This window comes from Pogoniulus pusillus, chromosome 25 (genome assembly GCF_015220805.1).
Source record: "Pogoniulus pusillus isolate bPogPus1 chromosome 25, bPogPus1.pri, whole genome shotgun sequence".
NCBI lineage: Eukaryota > Metazoa > Chordata > Aves > Piciformes > Lybiidae > Pogoniulus > Pogoniulus pusillus.
In genome coordinates, this window is record NC_087288.1 from 16528208 (window position 1) to 16543286 (window position 15079).

The following is a 15079-nucleotide window of genomic DNA, read 5'->3' on the forward strand; positions in this document are numbered from 1 at the left end:
CTCTGAAAACTTGACATTGCATCAGTAAAAGCACACTCTGAAGCAGTAGCATCTGCCTGAAAAGTGTTAAGAGTGAGATTTTCCATGCTAAACATGCAGACTTATGGAGAGTGTTTCAGAAGAGGAGGTGATTGATCACTAAAAACCTGGCCTCCACACTTCCAAAATGCAGTTCCAGAAAGCTTCTTTGGGAGGCAGAGCTTCTATCAATTACTAGCATAAGGCTGGGAGTAGAATCACAGATTCTCAGGATCAATCACTTCTTCAATTCTTTTCCAGCTCATTTCTAACAGAAATTAGAGATGAGGAAAGGATACTCAGCTGCTTTACTATCCTAAAACAAATCTGTTGCTAGATTCTGTCCAGCGAGCCTGCAGCAGACCTATGTACTAGATAGTATGGCCTGAAAAACTGCCAGGGAGGTTTAGACTGGATATCTGGGAAAATTTCTTCATTGAAAGAATGGTCATGCACTGGAACATGCTGCCCACGGAGCTGGTGGAGTCGTCATCTCTGGAGGAGTCCAAGAAACATGTGGACATGGCACTCTGGGACATGGCTTAATGGCCATGATGAACTTATGTTGACAGTTAGACTCCATGATCTTGGAGGTCTTTTCCAACCAAAACAGTTCTTTGATTCTATAATTATATAGAAACCCTCTAGACAACATCCTTTCATTTCAATTTGTTCTGTGACCTACGTTGGTTCACTCCAGTAATTGGGAAGATGAATCTATTCTCCTAGGAAAGAACAGAGCTGCTGATGTACACACCTTGTGGAAAGAACAATTGACAAGCCTGTTCATAAGCAAGACTGTGCAAGTATCCTAATCAGTAAATTACCATTCTCATGTGCTGTCCTGTGACAATCACCCCTACTTGTGGATTGTGATGGTTTGGGAGTGACCTGCCATCCAAATGAAATCATCCAGACTAGAATCAGCTGGATGGAAGTTAAGGAATGAAGCTGTATTTACAGCTTAGCACAATTTACAAGCATATATATACATGATATTTACAGTTATGTGCAAGTTAAAAGTAATACAGAAACACAATGCCCCCACCCAGGAGACTCCTGACCCAAACCTCCTTCCCCCTCTTTTCAGCTATAACCAGATCAGTCCCTGTATATCTCACATGAGAAATCTGGAGAGATCTAAGGTGAGATGTTGAAAGAACTACAAAGAGGTTAGAGGAAAACAAGTTAGATCAGATTAAAGAGTTAGGGCAGAGGCAATCACACACACAGACCACCAAAGAGAGAAGGAGCAGAACTGAGAGCTGAGAAGTGTCTCATCTATATTTTGACTGGCTGTGTTTCTTAGCAGAAGAATGAGTGATATAGAATCACAGAGCTCATCCCATTGGCCTCTGGACTTCAGCAAAGCCTTTGAAAAAGCTGGCAGCTCATGGCTTGGACAGATTCACTCTGATATGGGTCAAGAACTAGCTGGAGAACCACACCCAGAGAGTGGTGGTGAATGATGCCATATCCAGTTGGCAGCCACTCACTATTGGTGTTCCTCAAGGATCAGTGCTGGGCCCAGTCCTGTTCAATATCTTTATCAATGATCTGGACATGGGGATTGAGTCCAGCATCAGTAAGTCTGCAGATGACACCAAGCTAGGAGCAGGTGTTGATCTGTTGGAGGGTAGGAGAGCCCTGCAGAAGGACCTTGCCAGGCTGCCAGGCAGAGGCCAATGGGGTGAGATTAATAGGGCCAAGTGCAGGACTCTACACTGTGGCCACAACAACCCCCCAAGTGATACAGGGGTACTAGTGTGGGGTTTTTTCCTTTCTTCTCACAGCTAAGGTTTTCATTTCTCTCAGTAAAACATTCCAATTAGCCTCAAACCAGCACATGGGTGGACACCCCTTGTCTCAGTGGCTCCTCCAGAACACGTTCCTTCTTCAGCAGAAACGTCCTAGGCTGGCCATCCTAGGATGGTGAGGACAGGCCAGTGAACACCTGGAGCTCAGAACACAACCCTCTCCAGGCACACAAGGAAATGGGGGCAGGATATTCTGAAACACAATCATAGAACACATGGAGTTGGAAGGCGAACAGAAGAACCACGTGGCCTCTTCTGTGATTCCAACCCACAAACTCATCTCCAGGAGAAGACATATGGAAAAATCAGAGCTGAGAACAAAACTATTTTCACTTCAATCACTTTTCTCCAGAGGGAAAAAGAAAAAAATCACCTAGCTTCAGGTATGTCCAGCACTTAACCAATGTTTGGCTTTTGAAATTGAGAGTCCATGCATCTTTCTTCCATCTATCTTAAGAAAGCTCCAGAACAAAGAACAGTTTATTCCTTGATTAGCATAGAGACTGTCTGCCTTTGGGACTGAGATGTGTTTCACAGGAAAGGGAATGTGAGCACTTGAGGAAGGGGCCTTGTAGCTGTGACAGGTCTCCTATTTTACCTTTCCCAGTAATTGAAACCTAGAGCAGACCCACACATTCGTGTCTCACTTGGGTAGTTGAGCCAAATATTCAAAGCCTTGCAAAAAAGACTATGGCTGAGACAACAGCCTCCCATCTACAGCAGTGCTGACCACATTGGGACACATTCCCATTCCTCTATCTCCCACTGAGTGGCAAAAAGAGCTTAGTAGCTATAGCTTTACAGCTGCTTGGAAGAAATCATCACCAGAAGTTTATTTAAAACAAGGACTATGATGCCTACTAAGCAGCTCTATTCCTTGTGTCTAAAACCAGCAACAGGAAAATTAATCCATTCTTTTTTCCCCCCCCTTTGGAGAGGCAAGGAGTTTTGAACTATCCCTTTACAGTATTTTTATTCTGTTACAGCCTCTTTGAAATCTTCTGAGGCTATTTTTATGCTGATATTAATAAGGCTTTGCATCAACACAGCATGCCACAAATGAACACATCCAGAATCCCCTTGGGAGGCTGAGGGGGAAGTGCTGAACAGCTGGGGAAACAGAGCACAGGGTTGAGCACCAGCATCCATATTGAAGGAGGGGTAGGGACTCCTCCCTGGAGTAGTCCCTACCCCTCCTTCAATATAGGCTGGATATTAGGAAGAAGTTCTTCACAGAGAGAGTGATTTCCCATTGGAATGGGCTGCCCAGGGAGGTGGTGGAGGCACCGTCCCTGGGGGTCTTCAAGAAAAGACTGGATGAGGCACTTAGTGCCATGGTCTGGTTGATTGGTTAGGGCTGGGTGATAGGTTGGACTGGATGGTCTTGGAGGTCTCTTCCAACCTGGTTGATTCTATGACTCCATCGCTTCTGGTTCCTCTACCTCATAATCATTCCTGAATTGTCTGTTTTCCAAAGAAGTTTAAAAGCTTTCTTGGAAAATGTGATTGGTACATCTTTAGCTTGATTTTCCTTGGAAAATGGTTCATGTAACCACACCAGTTTCCAAGCCTGCTCCCAAGTAACCTTCAAATCTGCTGGCTGGTTTCAGTCAAATGTGAGAGGATTGAGGGCCTTCCAAGTGGTCCTGGATGTGTTGGAAACCGACAACTGAACAGATGCTGTTGACACAGGTTAGTATCTGCAGAGTGAGCACACAGCTGCTTGGCAGCACGTTGATGTACATGTATGTATCTTCATGTGTCTTTAGTGACAGACTGATCACAGTATCACCAAGGTTGGAAGAGACCTCACAGATCATCAAGTCCAACCCTTTACCACAGAGCTCAAGGCCAGACCATGGCACCAAGTGCCACGTCCAATCCTGCCTTGAACAGCTCCAGGGACGGCGACTCCACCACCTCCCCGGGCAGCCCATTCCAGTGTCCAATGACTCTCTCAGGGAAGAACTTTCTCCTCACCTCCAGCCTAAATTTCCCCTGGTGCAGCCTGAGGCTGTGTCCTCTTGTTCTGGTGCTGGCCACCTGAGAGAAGAGAGCAACCTCCTCCTGGCCACAACCACCCCTCAGGTAGTTGTAGACAGCAATAAGGTCTGCCCTGAGCCTCCTCTTCTCCAGGCTAACCAATCCCAGCTCCCTCAGCCTCTCCTCGTAGGGCTGTGCTCAAGGCCTCTCCCCAGCCTCGTCGCCCTTCTCTGGACACACTCAAGCATCTCAATGTCCCTCCTAAACTGGGGGGCCCAGAACTGAACACAGGACTCAAGGTGTGGTCTAAGCAGTGCAGAGTACAGGGGCAGAATGACCTCCCTGCTCCTGCTGGCCACACCATTCCTGATGCAGGCCAGGATGCCACTGGCTCTCCTGGGCACCTGCACTGCTGTACTCCAGCTACTTCCTGTCTTGTGAACATCTGCAAGGGCACACATGAGGACAAGAGGCTGGGCAGTGGCAGCACACAGCTTTCAACCTACTGTCACCCTTGGGCAGCTGGCATAGCCGACACATGGGCCACAACTGAAAGGTACCAAATGCAGCTGTGCTTCATCTGCAGGGAGCTCCCAGTAAGTTCAACATGGTTCAGGGAGTAAAAAGCAGAAGCAGCCAGAAGATACCTCACACAGCTTCACTAGTCAGAGCAGGGTTAGACAGGTTCTTCACCCAATGCCTCTGGTAGCTCCAGGAGGGGAAGCACCCATGCTCTCCCAGAGGTGAAATGCTGCATGATCTCTATCCTTTCCCTGCCTGGGCTCCAGGAGTGCCTCCAACTTAAAGGCAAAGGCCAGGCACGGTCAAGTCCTTTTCTGCACTTTGAAGAGCACTATGTCCTTTGGCTAAGATGCAGGCCTCCTGAATGTTTTTTGACAAGGAGGAGATGTTTCTGATAGTAACATAAATAGACACAACCCCTTTCTAATCCAGGGCAGGGGTGGGGGGGAAGGAATATTCTAGCTATTTCTCAACATATCTAACTGTCATGAAAACATTATTCACTTGCAGACAGGTTAGTTTTAAGAATGTAGCATCTTGATTATTCAAAGATGCTGCAGAACATCAGCTACCTTATTGTCACAGTCAGAAACAATTCATTATAGTAAATTATCTTCAAACTTGATTTGGATTGGAGAAATCACTTTCATAGAATCAACTAGATTGGAAGAGACCTCCAAAATCATCCAGTCCAACCTAGCACCCAGCCCTAGCCAGTCAACTACACCATGGCACTAAGTGCCTCAGCCAGGCTTTGCTTCAACACCTCCAGGGATGGTGACTCCACCACCTCCATGGGCAGCCCATTCCAATGCCAATCACTCTCTCTGCCAACAACTTCCTCCTAACATCCAGCCTAGACCTCCCCCAGCACAGCCTGAGACAGTGTCCCCTTGTTCTACTGCTGGTTGTCTGGGAGAAGAGACCAACCCCCACTTGGCTACACTGCTGGCTCATCTTCAGCTACTCTCTACCAGCACCCCCAGGTCCCTTTCTTCCTGGCTGCTCTCAGCCACTCTGTCCCCAGCCTGTAGTGCTGCTTGGGGTTGTTGCAGCCAAAGTGCAGAACTCTGCACTTGGCCTTATTAAATCTCACCCCATTGACTTCTGCCCACCTATCCAGCCTGGCAAGGTCCCTCTGCAGGGCTCTCCTACCTTCCAACAGCTCCACACCTGCTCCTAGCTTGGTGTCATCTGCAAACTTACTGATGCTGGACTCAATTCCCCTCATCCAGATCATAAAGATATTGAACAGGACTGGGCCCAGCACTGATCCTTGGGGAACACCACTAGTGCCAGCTGCCAACTGTATGTGGCACCATTCACCACCACTCTCTGGGTCCAGCCCTCCAGCCAGCTCTTGACCCAGCACAGAGTGAATCTGTCTAAGCCATGAGCTGCCAGCTTGGCTAGGAGCTTGTTGCAGCAGACAGTGTCAAGGGCTTTGCTGAAGTCCAGGTAGACTAGATCCACAGTCTGCCCCACTTTCACCAGGCTGCTAACCTGATCATAAAAGATCAGGTTGCTCAGGCAGGACCAACAAAAAACAAAATCAACCTGGTTGATTCTAAAGGCATTTTGTGGCTCAGCTTTTTCCATTTTCTAGCTTTCCTAAATGACCAAAATTTCCCCCAGATACCCTTGTGAAAACTCCTGACTGAATTAGAACCTGTAAATAAAATTTAGCTAGTTTTGTATATAGTTTTGAGGACTGCTCAGGAAAATAACTCTATTTTTTGTCATTCCTGCCCCATCAAATTATCACACTCCCAGGCTTGGAGTCTCCACAACTTCTCTGGGCAATATTCTCCAGTGTCTCAGCACCCTCATAGGAAAGAATTTCTCTCTAATATCTTAATCAGGCTTGCTCCAGTTTGAAGACATTACCTTTTGTCCTTTCACTCCACACCTTTGTCAAAAGTCATTCTCCAGCTCTTCTGGGGGCCCCCTTCAAATCCTGGATGGCTACTCTAAGGTGTCCCTGGAGCTTTCTCTTCTTCAGGGTGAAGAACCCCAACTCTTTCAACCTGCATTATGGTTTAAGCCTTAGTCTTTTGTGCCTAACTGTACACAAGGGATGAACTTTCCAGAGACATTGAATGGGGGGGATGGTAGTCAATAATTTGCATAAGATACAAAATAACAAATCTAAATCTATATAATTCCACTGATGTGCTTATGGGCATAAAACTCAGTTGCATAAACAATTGTTTCTTTCTTCTTTGCTCCTCTCCTCTGCAACTCTGCTTTGCATAGCCTTTTATCTCTGTCCTGACCTTCTTGCTGGCATAGTCTGTCTGAGCGGTAACAGGAGAGGGGAATAAGAGGGAGAGGGGGAAGAAGGAGCCTGGTGGAAGTCCCTCTAGATGTGTTCAGAGGGGTGATTTGGGTCATTAAGAGGGTCTTTGTATTGTCTCTACTTTGTAAATATATCTAAATGTATTTTTATACATATATGTTGTATTTTAACCTTTCAGATTTTAGTTTGTTGTAAATATATAGATCCATTTTGCTTCCAAACCTTCCAAACTAGTCTGGTGATTTTAGTTTGTTGTAAATATATAGATCCATTTTGCTTCCAAACCTTCCAAGCTAGTCTGGTGATTTTAGTTTGTTGTAAATATAGAGATCCATTTTGCTTCCAAACCTTCCAAGCTAGTCTGGTGATTTTATTTTGGGGGTAATTGTAACCCTTCCACAGCCTGTCTCCATAGAGGAGGTGCTCCAGCCCTTGGATTATCTTCATGGCCTCCTCTGGACCTACTCTAATAGTTCCATATCCTTCTTTTGTTGGGATCTCCAGAGCTGGATGTAGGATTCCAGGTGGGGGTCTCAGCAGACCAGAGGGGCAGAATCATTGTATTTGAAAAACCCTTTGCAAAGGGGTAAAAGACAAAGCAATCCATCAGCAGGTATCAATTGAAATGAATACATTAAACTCAAACACCTTTAGGTTAATTACAGAGTTTAACCATCCTGCCAAACAATTAAAACACCCAGAGCATCCCATTCCATAAGGACTGGAGCTGTGCTGCAAGTCCTTTCTCACAGAAGCCAGCAGCAAGGCAAGCATGCTGGTTTTGCTGATCTGTACTTCTACTGAGATAATTGCAGGTGCACTAGGCTGCTCCCAGGACACAAAAAAATCAGATCTGAAGAGGACAAAGGTCTAAGAGCCATTACAACCTCTTAGGAGACACATCACACCTTTGTTGCAGCCCAAAGCCTGTAGCTGGTTTGTGCAACAAAGACCTGCATCCTCCAAGACATCAGTAAAATTGAATTCATCAGGGAAGCAGATGGCAAGCCAGGCAAAGGAATTTGGAACAAAGGCAATACTAGAATGCAAGAGTATTTCCAAGAATAATTAATCTCTGAAGAGTCATTCCTTTGCATTCAAATGCTAGCAGAAATGAATCAAGATATGGCAATAAGATCCTATGGAATATGCATGAGATTACCTCACCACTCAGCAACAAGGAGGATGTAAATTCACAGCCACAGGGTTAGCATCTGCAGACTGACACCAACCTGACACAGTTAAGCACATATTTATTCACTGGAGTTAAGGACACTTAGAGACCTAATTAGGATCAACTAAGACACTTTCTAATAGCAGCACTGGTCCATGCTGAGGGCAAAACTACCTCTATTCTACTGAACTGATGTAGTGTTGAATAGCATGGTCATTCCATTTGCTCCCCTACTGCCTGATCCTTACTGTAGAGAAAGTCTAGGATAAATCTTTCCAATCCTGCTCTTTCTTAGCAGCTCTACTTCAGAAAATGAAACTTCTACATGCTGCTCCAAATAACCTTCATCATTCCTCCCTACCTTGGGAGTGTGTCTTCTCACAAACCTCTTCCACAGGAAAGAAAAAGCCAAACGTGTCACACCAGCAAGGCAGCTTGCAAAGGGCCTGACTGTTTGCTTTCACAGGGTCTGAACTCTGAAGCTGCTGTTAACCCTCCACTTTTACCAGCATTAATTCACTGGACTGAAGAAGTTATGCTCATGAAGGCCCTGGTTTACCAAGAGGGACACACAAATTTAGTCTTACTGCAAATCTGCAGAATATATAAAACCCTGGGTCTCTACATGCTTGGCACATCTTTATAGGTAAATTGTCATGTAGATGTTTTTTGGAGGTGGGGGAGAGGTGTGTAAAAAATTCACTTTCTCCAACGGTTGATGCCAGTTAAAACATTTTCTGCATCCCTTCACGCAGTACTTAGGTTCCACCTAGTGGCATTCAACAGCAATACACAGAAGACTACACAGGCGTTTTATTGCCTAAATGCTTACCTTCCAAAATCATGGAATGGTCTGGGTTGGAAGGATCCTCCAAAGGTCACCTAGTCCAAATCCCTCTGCAGTAAGCAGGGGCATCCTCCACTAGATCAGTTTGCCCAGAGCCCTGTCAAGCCTCACCTTGACTATCTTCAGGATTGGGGCCTCAACTATCTCCATAGGCAACCTGCTCCAGTGTTCCACTGCCCTTATGGTGAAGAATTTGTTACTAACCTCCAACCTAAATCTACTCTAGTTTGAAACCACTGCCCCTTGTCCTAACACTGCAGGCCTTTGTAACAGTCCCTCTCCATCCTTCTTGTGGGTCCCCTTCAGGTATCTGTGTCTGGTTGCAGAAATACTCAGACTCTTCTCTAGGAACACAATTTACCTTGCCACCTTCCTGAAAATTCCCCTGATCCTTTGTCAGAAGTTTTCCAACCAGAGTCACTCAAGTGCAAATATCAACAGCAAAAGGGTGTTAAATTAGACTACAGCCTACCCCTGTGCAAATGTGACTGAGAGGGTGGGCTGGCTAAAAGCATCAGCAGCTTGCAGACAAGAGCTATGCCATGCTGCTATGCCTCTTAAATAAAGCAGCTGTCATGTCCCTTCCCTCAGGCCAGGTCTCAATACAATATCTGCTCCTTAGCAGGACTTAGCTGGTGCAAACCTGTCCCACCCAGTGAGATGTGCCTGATTTCTCAGTTCATGTTTTCAGGAGGGACTCTTCACAGTCAACTGAGAAATAAACCCTTCTAGATGGTTCAGATGACTTATTTTAGAGGTGTACTTGAGGTGAGATGAACTGAATCCTACAAACGTCTCATTTCCTTTACAAAGACAAATTAGGGAGCTTAATGATAGCATGGAGTTTGCCAGTCCACTCCATTACACATCTTGAATCCCACCCAGGGAGGTTCACTAAGCCTGCTGCACAGCATAGGAGGTGTAGCCCACTTTGCAGGGAGCTCTAAGCAAGCAACAAAAGGAACCTGGAAGCGAGGCATTCACAGAGACTTCACTCTTAAGCTGAAAAGCAGTAGTGACTACCACAGAAAACTTGATTTCAGTGCAGTCCAGTTCTCAGAATACGACTCACCTTGCCTCTCAACCACCTTAGATTGATTTTTGTCTTGGAACTGCAAAAGTGTCTAACACTTCTGCTCCTACCTACTTCAAGGTTATAAACCAAGCCATGCTTATATTTCAGTTCCCTGAGGCATTAGCAGAGCTTTACCAACTCTAAAGAATCACTATCTTCAAAGGGAAAGGGGAAAAAAAGCAACCATCAAAGAAGTCTGAAACTTCACCAATTTATCAGCTGCCACATTAGAGGTCAGGAGCAGATATTTCAAAGCCATTTCAGTATCTTACATGAACGACAAGACAGAGCTCACCAAAACTGCTCTAGTTTGTCCACAGAGATCAGATCCATTTAAAGAGAAGGTGAAAGAGGAAAGAAAAAAAAAAATTAAAAGGAAGTTGACCTAGTTCATGATTTGTGAAGTGTGAGATGGATGAAAGGTCTTTAAGTCCTTAATGCAGCTTTTTCTGTCTATTCTCATTTCAAGGAGCTTTACTTTTGGTCACAAGCAGTTAGAGGCTTGCACCCAGCAAATCATGTGTGTTTTCTAGAACGTGACTCCAGCACGCAGCAGAGCTGCTCAGATTTATTGCTCTGTAGTGGTGGTTCTCAATTTCCTCTCTGCAGCTTAACTTTTCACCTTCACCTAAGCTTTCCTTTGGGGAGGGCTAGATACAGCAGGGTGGCTCTTTTATGCAAGAGGAAAAAGAGAAAATTCTTCAACTGTTTCAAGCTTCCCTGATCTGTAAAAATGAAAAGACAAACCACAGCAACACAGTGCCAATGGCAGTGCTGATCTTGCTGCTGGGTTCACGTCTTAGGCAACCTACACCTGTGCCTTATTTGCAAAATGATTAAACCTATTTTCCCCTCTAGTAGTTACAATCATAGAATAAACCAGGTGTGCCAGTTTGGAGCTAACTAGAATGTTTTGGTGAGAAGGACTAGATTATAGGCTGTGAAAAGGAAACAATGGTGATGTCGGCTTCCCTCATAGGCTTGCTGAGATGTTGTGACAGTTTGGGTGTTCCCCACTCTCCCACAGTTTGGGTGTTCCCCACTCTCCCACACACACACTTTGGAAATCACCCAGACTAGACTCAGCCAGCTCTGGAAATTGAATGAAGCTTATATTTACAGCTTAGCACAATAGACAAGCAGACATTTACAGTATATACAGTTATAGACAGAGATAGACAAGGTAAAAAGGTAATACAGACACACAACAGCCCTCCCAGAAACCTGAGTCCCCAGGAGGGGCTCTCAACCACCCCTTCACCTTCCCCCTACCCCTCTCAACCTTACCCCAGTCCCAAGGAAGAAAGGAAGTTCAGCCAGGGGGGTAGGAAGCAAAGTGGCTTAGCCCAAAATGGAGAGTGAGGTTAGAGAGTAAGATGCAGCTCAGCCAGCAGCCCAAGTGAGAGTGGTTATCTATGTTCTTATTTCTTGTTCCCATACATCTCAGCAAGCCTATGAGTGCAGTAGACATCACCACTGTTTCCTTTCCCAGCCTGTAATCTAGTTATTCTCACCAAAACATTCTAGCCTGCTTCAAACTAGCACAGATGTTTAAGAATAAGAATCAAAACATAGATGAGGCACTTCTGCTGGGGAACTGACTGAGCTGCATCTCTCTCTAGCCTCTCTCTGCCATTTTCTTCTCTTTAATTAATCCACTTTGCTTCCTAACCCCCATGCCAAACCTTCATTCTTCTTTAGGACTGGGGTAAGATTGAGGGGAAGGAAGGAAGGCAGAAGGGCAGCTGGGAGCCCCTCCTGGGAACTTGGGTTGGGCTGTTGTGTTTCTGTATTACCTTTTACCTTGTCTATTTCTATCTATAACTGTATATAATGTAAATCTCTGCTTGTCTGTTGTGCTAAGCTCTAAATAATAAGCTTCATCCAATTTCCAGAGCCAGCTGAGTCTAGCCTGGGTGATTTTCAAAGGGGGGGGAGGGGGGGGGGGGCGGGTGAAGGACACCCAAACCATCACACCAGGTTGGAAGAGACCTCCAAGATCCCCCAGCCCAACCTAGCACCCAGCCCTAGCCAGTCAACCAGACCATGGCACCAAGTGCCTCATCCAGACTTTGTTTGAAGACCTCCAGGGACAGCAACTCCACCACCTCCCTGGGCAGCCCATTCCAACGGCAATCACTCTCTCTGTGAGGACTTTCCTCCTAACAGCTGCCTACCACAAAACCCAAGACTTACAACACCAAGCTGATCATCCTTTCTCCATTTAAAAGGTTTGTTTCCCCACACACACTTCACACAAGACCAAATACAGTCCAGCCTTACCTTTGAAACCTTCTGCTGGTGCCAACCACAGGGAACAACTGCTCCTTCCTTCCCAGCACAGAGGACGTTACCAGACGGCCTGGAGCCCTCACAAGCTCTGTTTGCACTGAAATAGTCTCCCCGGCAAGACAGTTTCAGTCTAAACTTGCAGCAGGTGCATCCACTTACAGTTTCACTCCAAACTTGCAGCAGGTGCACCCACTTGTGGATAAAGAGAGAGGGAGGGAGGCCTCCTCGCTCCCCTCAGCAGAGGCCACACAGGTGAGCCGGGCTGTGGGTTCACGCCGAGCTCTGCCGTGAAGGGAACAGCTGCGAGGGAACCGTCAGGAGCTTGTCACAGGTGAAACTGCTGCAGATAATTGGAGAGAGGCCCCCTGGTGCCCTCACTGCAGGGTATCACAGTGTCACAGTATCACAGTATCAGCAAGGTTGGAAGAGACCTCACAGATCATCAAGTCCAACCCTTTACCACAGAGCTCAAGGCCAGACCATGGCACCAAGTGCCACGTCCAGTCCTGCCTTGAACAGCTCCAGGGACGGCGACTCCACCACCTCCCCGGGCAGCCCATTCCAGTGTCCAATGACTCTCTCAGGGAAGAACTTTCTCCTCACCTCAAGCCTAAATTTCCCCTGGCACAGCTTGAGGCTGTGTCCTCTTGTTCTGGTGCTGGCCACCTGAGAGAAGAGAGCAACCTCCTCCTGGCCACAACCACCCCTCAGGTAGTTGTAGACAGCAATGAGATCTCCCCTGAGCCTCCTCTTCTCCAGGCTAACCAATCCCAGCTCCCTCAGCCTCTCCTCGTAGGGCTGTGCTCGAGGCCTCTCCCCAGCCTCGTTGCCCTTCTCTGGACATGCTCAAGCATCTCAATGTCCCTCCTAAACTGGGTGATGAGATAGGCAGCAGCATGCCCAGATGAACAAGAACACCAACAGCATTGCAGCCTGTATCAGCAGCAGTGGGGCCAGCAAGGTCAGGGCAGGGACTGTGCCCCTGTGCTCAGCACTGGGGAGGCCACACCTTGAGTGCTAGGTTCAGTTTTGGGGCCTTCACTGTAAGAGGGTAATTGAAGTGCTAGAGAGAAAAGAACCAGCTTTCTTGTGTCCAAAGAAAGCCAGAGACACTGGTGAAGGGTCTGGAGAACAAGTCTTAGGGGTGGCTGGGGGGACTGGGGTTGTTTAGTCTGGAGAAAAGGAGGCTGGGAAAAGACCTTATTGCTCTCTACAAGTCACATGAAAGGAGGATGTTGCTTTAAGGGGATTAGTCCCTTCTCCCTAGTATAGAATCATAGAACCAATCAGGTTGGAAGAGACCTCCAAGATCATCCAGTCCAACCTAGCACCCAGCCCTAGCCAGTCAACCAGACCATGGCACTAAGTGCCTCATCCAGGCTTATCTTGAAGACCTCCAGGGACTGTGACTCCACCACCTCCCTGGGCAGCCCATTCCAATGCCAATCACTCTCTCTGTGAAGAACTTCCTCCTAACATCCAGCCTAGACCTGCCCTGGCACAACTTGAGACTGTGTCCCCTTGTTCTGTTGCTGGTTGCCTGGGAGAAGAGACCAACCCCCACCCGTGATAGGATGAGAGGAAATGGCCTCAAGCTGAAGGAGAGGTTTTAGATTAGAAATTAGGGACAAATCTTTCACTGAAAAGGTTCTTCTCAGATACTAGAACAGGCTCCCCAGGGAGTCTCAAAGAAGGAGTGATTACACTCTGAAATGGGCTGCCCAGGGAGGTGGTGGAGTCACCATCTCCGGAGGTCTTTAAGGAAAGATTGGATATGGCACTTGGCAGTATGATTTAGCTGATGTCGTGGTGTTAGGTCATGGGCTGGACTTGATAATCTCAGAGGTCTTTTCCAGCTTCAGTGATTCTTTGATTCTGTGACTGAATCCCCCTCCCCAAAGGCTTTAAAAGATGCAGAGGTGCAGCACAGAGGAACGTGGGTCAGCACCAGACACTGTAGAGTTAAAAACCGGTTGGCTCTGATGATCCTAAAGGTATTTTCCAGCCGAAACGATTCTATGAAACCTATGAGGCTCTGCCACAGCTTCGCCTCTACCCCCGCTAAGACCCAGAGGCCCCGGCAAGGGCTGCCCCTGCGAGGCACAGGGGCCGTCGGCAGGGGTGCAACCGATAGGTGGCTCCATAGCTCAGTGGTTAGAGCACTGGTCTTGTAAACCAGGGGTCGCGAGTTCGATCCTCGCTGGGGCCTTCCGCTTTTTCCTGTGCTCTGCTCTATTTTTCTATACTTTCGGTTGCTTTTTCTTTTCTTCTCTTTGTTTTTGCCCCCTCCCTCTCCCGACCAGCACAGGGAGCGTCGCTGCGCGGGGGCTAAGGGAAGTGCGTGCGGTCCCTACGCAGCTGCTGGTGTATGCGTTGCACCCAGAAGATGGCGGTAGGTGAACAGCTTACCGGGCGTACCGCTAAGGGACGGCGTTTGCTTGCCTCCCATTTACACCAACTCTGCTACGGAAATAACTACGGAACAGCTGAAGTTTGTTACTTCCCCTCTTTCACAGTTGGTTAGCGCAATTCCAAGGTCCTCGCTAAATTCATGTCGCAGGAGATGCGCTCCTGCCAGGCTTGGTGGGGCATCAGCATCTTTCCAGTCCAGCTCCATGCCCAGGGCGAAGAGGCTCAGCCAGGGGAAGCTGCAGCACCCGACCCTGATGTGCTGGTCAAGATGTGCTCTCCAACTGGACAGAATCCAGCCTCTGGTCACTTAGAACCCAGATGATGATTCAACGCAGTTGCTCAGCTCTGACTAGGATTTTTAAGGATTGCTTTGTTTGTGTTGCTTTGATTTAAGTTGGGTTTAAGATTTGCTAAGCATTTCTAGCCCTTACTGAATCCTCTGGAAGCTGCTGGGAAAAAAAACATTGTTTAAAACAAAAAAATAGCTAATTTCATTACCATGAGACAATGAAACTTTATATATTCTTTTTTACTGTGTTTCAGTTCAAAGGCACACACACAAAAGGCATTCTGAAAGCTTTCACAGACACAAGTAGAGATCCACACACACCCCCCCCAGCTTGATCGCCCTGCAATGGAC

At 47.0% G+C, this 15079-nt stretch overlaps 1 long non-coding RNA gene and 1 other non-coding gene across 2 annotated transcripts in view; one reads left to right on the forward strand and one right to left on the reverse strand.

The window, feature by feature from the left end:
- The window catches only part of LOC135186626 (uncharacterized), a 78569-nt gene extending 66435 nt beyond the window's left edge, over nucleotides 1–12134 (reverse strand). The window contains exon 1 of the long non-coding RNA XR_010307063.1: nucleotides 12019–12134. This is a non-coding gene — a long non-coding RNA (uncharacterized LOC135186626). The remainder of the gene's footprint in view (nucleotides 1–12018) is intronic.
- Nucleotides 12135–14163: 2029 nt separating this feature from the next.
- On the forward strand, nucleotides 14164–14236 carry TRNAT-UGU (transfer RNA threonine (anticodon UGU)). Its single transcript has one exon. It is a non-coding gene; the product is annotated as a tRNA-Thr (tRNA).
- The last annotated feature ends 843 nt before the right edge of the window (nucleotides 14237–15079 follow it).